The sequence below is a fragment of the Arachis ipaensis genome, chromosome B10 (genome assembly GCF_059453495.1).
Source record: "Arachis ipaensis isolate K30076 ecotype BB chromosome B10, ASM5945349v1, whole genome shotgun sequence".
NCBI lineage: Eukaryota > Viridiplantae > Streptophyta > Magnoliopsida > Fabales > Fabaceae > Arachis > Arachis ipaensis.
In genome coordinates this window covers 31,704,825-31,713,611 of record NC_142435.1, presented here as the reverse complement: position 1 = coordinate 31,713,611, position 8,787 = coordinate 31,704,825, and positions in this window count along the sequence as shown.

Genomic DNA, 8,787 nt, shown 5'->3' with positions numbered 1-8,787 from the left:
GAGAAGGTTTTAATGTTGCGCGGTTTTTATAGTTGATCCACCGAAGCTTCTGGCCGCCGCCAGAGCTGTTGCCGGGGCCGGTTCGGAATCGCAGCTGCCTTATTGTATTATTTCGGTAAGAAATTATGTTTCGAATAATCTCGCGTTAGTATTCTGTTGTGTTTGGTTAATGAATGAGTCTTGGTAACGTGGGATCGAGTTCTGATTATTATATGTTGCGATTAGTGTTGCTATGGTTATTGCAAAAGTGGCTGGGAGCTGAGGCTTTAGTTTTCGTCAGTTCGGTTTGAGACGGAAAGGACTTGATGAGGCATTTGGGCTATGGTTTTGCATTTTGAGGTACGGGCGCTTTCCAAAAACTGTGTTTTATGTATTGGAATTATTACATATGGGTACTGATGTGAGATATTGTGTATTTGGTGATTGTATCTGCCTTATGTATTATTTGATTGACTCGAATGATTATGGATGTTGATTTGGCTGAATTGTTGTGCGGCTTGTGAAATGTAAGGTTTTGAAGTTGATTCTTTAAAGCTTTGAAATCGAGTTTAATCCGCTGAGGATTGATTTGAGTTAATTTTCTTGGGAATGTGAAAAATAGAATGTACTCTTGAATTCAGCCTGGTTTACTTTAATTGACTTGGTTTTGGACAAATGATTTATTGCTGAACCGATTCTTTAAAGCTTTGGAAATGAGTTAAATCGGTTGATATTGGGTTGAATTTTGAAATGGTTTCCTTGAGATACGCCACTGAGGCAATTGTTGGATTTAGCTTGCTTTGAATTGATTTCTGGTTTTGAGCTGTTGAAAAGGAATGAGGAACGGTTTAGTTGGGACCCGAACCGGGTGGCAAAGTCCAAGTTTTAGGGGAGGTGCTGCCGAAATTTCTATAAAATCCGAGTCTTTATTGAAATGTTGTCGGGCAAATGATGAGTTAAAGACTTCTACAATTTTATTTGAATTATCAAGAAAATGATGATTCATACTCTTGAAATGAATTATTAAAGAGGAAATTGTGATTTAGTCTTGCTTCTTAAGGAAGGCATTGTATCTCTTTCAGGAGAAAGTTATTTAGATGAAACTTGTGTTTTAAAGCTATTTGAATGTGAAAAGGGTTTATGCCTTTGAATTTGACTTGGGGGTTTCAATTAAAGAGTTTTAATGATTTTGAAAAGACCTGATTGTTTATTGACAAGTTTCATTTTAAAATGTTTTGAGAAAGGTTTTAAGTACTCCTTGAATTCTGAATTCTTGCAAGACTAAAACAAACCTTGAACAGTTGAAACGTTCTAGAAATTATCCTGGGGGTTGAAGTTGGTTTTGCTTAAGTAAAGGAAACGGCTTTGAAAGAAGTAAATGATTACGTGACTCGGTTTGGCTTAGATCCTATTTGCTTACTCAAATCAGAAAGCCAATGTTTTAATGATTTTAAATGAATTTGGCGAAATGAGTTATGTTATTCTCCCCTAAAGACTTGGGACTCTGCCGAGAAACTTTGTTATAAAATCCCATTGTGGAATGGGTGATTTTGATTGTTCCCAAATTGAATCTTTAACTTTCCATGGTTTTGGAAGTCTTGGAAAGAGGATGCCGAGAGCGGCTTTGTTTTAAAAAGGGAACTTACTTTGAGTAAAAGTGGCTTATGAGCCTGAGATGATTTGAGAAATGAGATCTTTAAAGCCAAGGCTGAAAAGAGTTGAAACTTGATTTCAAAGTGAATGAATTGAGAAAAGTGATTTATGGCTTAAATGCCGATGTATGAATTTGATGATGTTGAATGGTGGAAGTGCTATTTTGTTATGAGCCGGAATGGCTGTGTATGCTATTGAACTATGCCTGATTGCCGAATGAGTTGTGGGCCGTATGGCTGATTATGAATTATGAATTTAAGCTGAAGGGCTATATTTATTGATAAATTGGCTAGTTCTGGATTGAACCGTGAGCCGGATGGCTAAGATGGATGGCGATCCATGGTTGAGTACAAAAGCATGTAATGCAATTGAATGAATTGTGAATTTAAGCCGGATGGCTGAGATGAATGTTGTATGCGAGTATGCTTGTGTTTTCTCTCTGGTTGTAAGGGTGACAGGGCACCGATACCCTCTAATGGCGACAGGACGCAGATACCCTCTAATGGCGACAGGGCGCAGATACCCTCTAATGATAATAAAGCACAACAGAGAGACTGTGTCCGGGTTAGCTACCGGACATGTCGGGTTGGCTTGGTAACCGATAGATGATATCATCAGCCACTAGGGACAGGCATGCATCATATGCATTTGTGTGACATTGGTTGGGTGTGCATTTTATACTTGGTTTGCCTATGTGATTAATTGCTAACTGTTCTACTTGTAATAACTGTTTGTTTGTGCTTGAACTTCCTATCTGTGTTTGCATCTGGGAATCTGTTGGATTGTGGTGATTGGTTGTTGGTTGGATTGTTTGGGCCTAGGGCCGTGGTTGGGAAGAGATGAACTGATGGTTGATTTCGGTTTTGTGTTTCTGGTTTGGAATAAAATATGAAAGACTATTTTGGTTCAGCACAGATAAACCGTTTTGAAAGGTTCTTGAGTTTTTGAGAATTGAACTGTTCCTCTTTCAGAAAAGGATTTCAGATTTCCTTTTTACTTATAAGCCGTTGTTTTTGAAAAGAGGCATAAGACGATTATTAATCGTTGGTACGGTTTATCTTCATGTATCCTATTACAGTAATTCCCAAAAACCCTCTACTGAGAACCCTTTCGAGGATGATGTTCTCACCCCCCTACATTTTTCCCCTTTCAGGATATGGGCGCAGAAGTTATGAAGAGTTTATTCATTTGTTGTTGAGATGTTCCGTATTGCTTTAGGTTATTATTTGTACCCTCGCCTTTATCTTGAGATATTCTGTAAGAGGGATAGGAATTGTATTGATTATTGTTTGTAATATTATTTATATATATATTTATGTATATATATGGACGTACTCTTTATGAGTTGTTGTAAGTTGAATGGTATTTATGGATGTACGTCATCGGACGAAAGTATCTTTGGGAGCGGTATTGCGGTTTAAAATTTTAAACAGGCTCATATTTAGTATTAAATAGTATAAGTGTCGTTGTAATGTCTGAACTATCAGAGTCGCGCAGCCGGAAGTGTGAGCTTTGGTAGTTAGGGTGTTACAACTCACACTAGGTGCGCCCCTTCATAGCTTCATCCCAATACTTAGGTGATTTTCCGAGGTTTCGAGCTTCTGTGCTCATTCCTGGATATCGTGCCCTCACTTAGGGTCTTTTTCACTTTGACAATTCCATTTAGGTCACGGGGGCACGGGTTCATCTCTTTCCAAGGTGTCCTAAACAGAAAAATTTTTACTTTATTTGAAGAATCCTATCATGGATTCAAAGAAAAGTCTTTTAAGATTGACAGGGTTGAGGGCACTACTCCTTTCTTCACCGAAAATCAGACTTTCCAATGCGAATGCTGACGAGATCCTCGGTATCAATTTGTTAATGATGCTGTGGAATGAGAATCCATTAATTTTGAGAGACATTTTTATAAACAAGTAGGCTGTTCGGAATGCCATCAGAAAGCTTTCAACTCTTTGCGTCTTCATTTATTTCTGTCTTCTTTATCTCAGAAGTTATCTTTTGTTTATGTCTTATAGTTGACATGGTTGGAGTTCTTGCCGCCATTGCCGAGATGAAGAGGAGGTTGGCATTCCAACCTCCTATCTCAGTTGGTGGTGACGGGATTTCGTCGTCTGCAACCATAAGTCGTCAACCTCGGCCTCGGGTGGTGGAAGGGAGTAGGGAGGGGCAAGGCCCGAGATACTCGTTGTGGAGGAGAATTCCCCTGCCAACTCTCCTTTCTCGAAATCGGCCCCGAGATGACAACCAGGATGATGCTATTGTCTCCATCCCTCCGGCATCTAAGCATGTCCTAGACTAAGGATTTTAGGCTCCCGAGTTTGTGCACAAACACTTTATGGATGAGGACATTTGGGTAGCTTTTGCTAAGATGCCACTAGAGGTCACCCTCCCTTGGGTCCAAAGGATGCTCCTACTTTCCGCGACTTATGTCCGAGACGCTGATGTGGAGATAATGAGTCTTTGCTCAGAATTTCTTGCCAAAGATAAGTTGATTGCTGAGGCCACCAATCAAGCTAAGGATCTCAATAACTCGGTTACTACCCTTCAGGCCAAGCAGATTTTCCTGGAAGATGAGGTAAAAACTTTGAAGTCAGCTCAAGCTGCTTCGGATTTGAGGGAGGTGACCTGGAAGAAGCAGGTTTCCAAACTAATGAAGAAGATTGAGGATCTTAAACTTTTTGTCCGGAGAGCAAAGCAAGCAGCTATTAAAGGTGTCTTTGATGCCAAGACTAATTTAAGGAGCAGATTAAGATGAAGGCCCCCGACTTGGATGTCTTCGAAGTCGATGCCTTCAAAAAGGTTGTGGATGGAAAAATTGTTTCCATTTTGTAATTTATATACAATTTTTCTTTACTTATTTTCTAAGTATTTTAAGGTTGGTACCTCGGTATTTATGATACTTTTTGCAGCATCATTCCCGTTTCTTTTCGGGATTTAATAGTTATTTATTCCTGTTATGTCGAGGTAATTGAATGCTTAGCATTTTATTCTATACTAATCATCGTAATCCTTTCCCTTCGTTAAACCGTTTGCTTTAAACTTTACTTTTTTTAGCTCGATGTCGATTTTAAACGAGTAAGGTGGCGTTTTCCACGCGCAACATCGAATTCACAGTGAGACTTAGAGATCATTCGAGCAATTCAAACACTAAATAGAAAATTGAGAAAATAGGGAGTTTTGAATAGTACAAAATGGGGTTTCATTAAAAACCTAGTTTCCTAGGAAAAGAGTGCCCTTTATTTCATAAAGAGAAAGAAAATTATTAGTGTTACGATCACCTAAGAGAACTACTTCTTCAAATGGGTTGCATTCCAGCTTCTTGGTACCCCGGTGCTATCTAAGGTTTCTAGCTTGTATTCTCCTTTTTCCAATACCTCTTTTATCCTGAAAGGTCCTTTCTAGGTCGAAGCTAGCTTATTCCGAGTTCCCAGTACCCTAGAATCGGCTTGCCTCAAAATCAAGTCCCCTTCTTGGAAGTTTCTGGGTCGGACTTTTGCGTTGTATCTTTTAGCAACTCTTTGCTTTAGGGCTTGTTTTGCTAAGTTGGCCATACTTCTGACTTCCTCAATTAAGTCCAAGCTTTTATGGGTTGCCGATGTCCCAAGAAGCATTCTCGGGCTAGGGTCTCTAAGTTCCACTGGGATTACGGCTTCTTTGCCGTAGGTAAGTTTGAACGGAGTTTCGTTGGTGGTAGAGTGTATCGTAATTTGGTATGACCACAGCACCAACCATACCTCATCAGCCCAAGAACCAAGATGTTCATCTAGTCTCTTCTTCAATCCATTCAAGATTATCTTGTTTACGGCCTCGGCCTACCTGTTCACCTGGGAATGTTCCATCGAGGCAAAAATTTGCCGGATTCCCAAGCCAGACAGGAGTTTTTGAAATCTCATGTTTATGAACTGGGTTCTATTATCCGTAACAATGGATTCGGAAATTCCGAACCTCGCTATGACATCTTTTCAGATGAACTTCTGACATTGGACAAGCTGATGCTAGACAATGGTGCAACTTTGATCTATTTGGTGAAATAGTCTATAGCAACTATAAGGTATTTTACCTACCCAGGACCTTATGGGAAAGGTCCCAACAAGTCCAACCCCCATTTAGTGAATGGCCGCATCGGTATAACGGAAATGAGTTCATGGGGTGGTGCTTGATAGAGGTTGCTGTGTTGTTGACACTTATCACATTTCTTTACATATTTCATGGCATCTTTGATGAGCGTCAGCCAGTAGTATTCGGCTCTGATGACTTTTTGTGCCAACAGTTTCTCCCTAAGTGGTGTCTACAGCATCTTTCATGATTTTTTTGTAGCACATACATTGTTTGTTTGACATTTAAGCATTTCAATAATGGCTAGGATATGCCCCTTTTATACAATTGACCATTTACCATAGTGTACTTGGCTGCTTTAAGCGGTAGTTTCCTTGATTTCTTAGGATCATTAGGCAATGTCCCGTGTTTGAAATATTCACAAATTGGGTTCATCCAAATGTTGACAATAGATGAACAAAAATCAAAATATCGGGTTTTGTCACAGTGGGCTCTGTAAGCACCTCCTGTATTAGACTACGATTTCCCAAACCAGGTTTAGTGCTTGCAAGCTTGGACAATACATCAGCACGAGTATTTTGTTCTCTAGGTATATGTTTGATTGAAAAAGAATTGAAGGTTTTTACCTTTTGTTGTGCAATTTTGAAGTAGTGTGTTAGACTTGTAGTAATGGGCCTCTTGCTTGGCACTCCCCATTAACTTGAGAGAGGTTACCAACTATGAATCACTGAACTCGGTTATGTCTATCGCTCCAATATCCCGGGCTAGTGCCACTCCTGCAAGCAAAGCCTCATACTCAGCTTGATTATTTGAAATAGGAAAGTCAAATTTAATGGAGGCTTTAATCACCACGTCTTCCCTTTTGGTCAAGATGAGGCCTACTCCCCCATATCGGACATTGGAGGCTCCATCATGTGAAGCTCCCATGTCGGTATATCGGCATCAGGGTGCATCGTCTCAGCTAGGAAATCGACCATTGCTTAAGCCTTAATGGTTGAGTGTGGTTTGTAATGCACATCAAATTGAGACAACTCAACAGACCAGTTCATCATCCGACCCGCGAGGTCGGGCTTTTCCAAAACCTTTTTGATCGACTGATTGGTTCGTACAATTATCAGATAACTTTGGAAATACTGGCACAACCGACGTGCCATTGTTAGTAATGCAAAAGTGGGTTTCTATATTTTTGAGTATCATAGCTCAAGTCCTTGAAGGACTTTGATAACGAATATAGTGGCCGTTAGTGTTTGTCCTGATCTTCTAAGACCAAGGCTGAAGCCAGGGTCTCTTCAGTCATGGATAAAAACAAATATAGAGGTTGGCCATGCTTGGATTTTGCCAAAATGGGAAGAGATGAGAGTAAGTTTTTAAAATGGTAGAAAGCAGCCTCACATTCCTCCGTCCAAGCAAAGTCAGCATCTTTCCTCATTAAGTTAAAGAATGGTTTAGCTTTAGTGGCAGAGGCTCCCAAGAACCTTGACACCGCAGCCAACCGACCTGTCAGCCTTTGGACCTCTTTGAGGTTCCGAGGACTTTACATATCCAAGATTGCCTAGCACTTCTCAGGATTGGCCTCTATGCCTCTTTGGGTAACCATCAACCCTAAAAGTTTACATCCCTAAACTCCAAAAGTGCACTTTGTTGGGTTCAACTTTATCTTGTGAAGTCAGAGGCAATCCAACACTTCCTTGAGGTCCTTGATCAGGTCAGAATCCTCATTGGTTTTGATCAGCATATCATCAATGTATACTTCCATGTTCCTTCCAATCTATTGTTTAAAACCTTCGCCATTAGCCTTTGGTATGTTGCCCCTGTATTTTTAAACCAAAAGGCATTACGGTATAACAATAAATTCCCTCCGGGGTAATGAAAGCTGTTTTTTCCTCGTCAGCTTTGTGCATCGGGATTTGGTTGTAACCACTATAAGCATTCAAGAAGCTTAGAACCCGATATCCCGAGGAGGAGTCAATTATATTATCTATGTTGGGTAAAGAGAAATAGTCTTTTGGATAGACTTTGTTTAAATCAGTGTAATCTACACACATTCACCACTTTCCATTAGACATTTTTACCATCACCACATTTGACAACCAAGTAGAATAAGTTAACTCTCGGATGAACCCAGCATTTAGTGGACTTGACTTTTGACCTCGGCTGCTCGGTCGGGTGACATCTTATGACGTCGCTACACAATCGGCTTGAAAGCGGGGTCAATGACCAATTGATGGGACATGAATGCTGGGTCTATTCTGGGCATATCAGCAGGTTCCCAAGCAAATAAGTCTACATTACCTCTCAATAAGCTATGGAGTTCCGACTTCAGAGGGTGAGGTAGCTCTTTATTAATCATAGTATACCTTTCTGGCTTGTCCCCAATTTGAATTTTTTGAGCTCTCCATTAGGCTCTGGCCTCGGGTTCTTTTGAATACAGGTATCCAAGTCAACAAGGAAGACTCCAGTAGACTCTTTGATCGCATCCCAGAGTGTGAGACTGGATTTGTTGCACTTGACTGCGGACACCCGATTTCCTCGAATCGTTGTGACCCAATTTTCCACTATCAGGAACTTCATGACCAAGAACTTGGTTCAGATGAATACACACAAATCGTTGAGGGTCTTCCTCCCCAAATGACATTGTATGCTATAGAATCCTGGAGGACAACGAACTTGGCTTGTACAACCCTTATGTTCGTGCCTCCCACTAAAGTAAAAAGGAGATCTACAGCTCCATCCGGCTTGATGTAATGATTTCTCAGGCCAACAACTCCTGGGAGATGGGGTTTTAGGTGTTGATCTTTTAACCCCAAAACATCAAATGCAATCCTGAAAAGGAGGTTTGAGTCTGCGCCAGTATCAACGAAGATCCTCTTCACTATGCCATTACCCAATCTGGCCGTGATAACCAGGGGCTTGTCCTCATCCGATGTGGCGATGTGAAAGTCTTCCGATGTGAACTAGATTGCTGGGATGCTTGTTACCTTGAGGACTTCCGAGGTGGTGACTTTAACATCTCTTTTTAAAGTGTTGTTAGAATTTGGCAACCTGCTCCTTCTAACCACCACATTGACCATGACCTGAGTTGTATCTTCCATGCTCTCT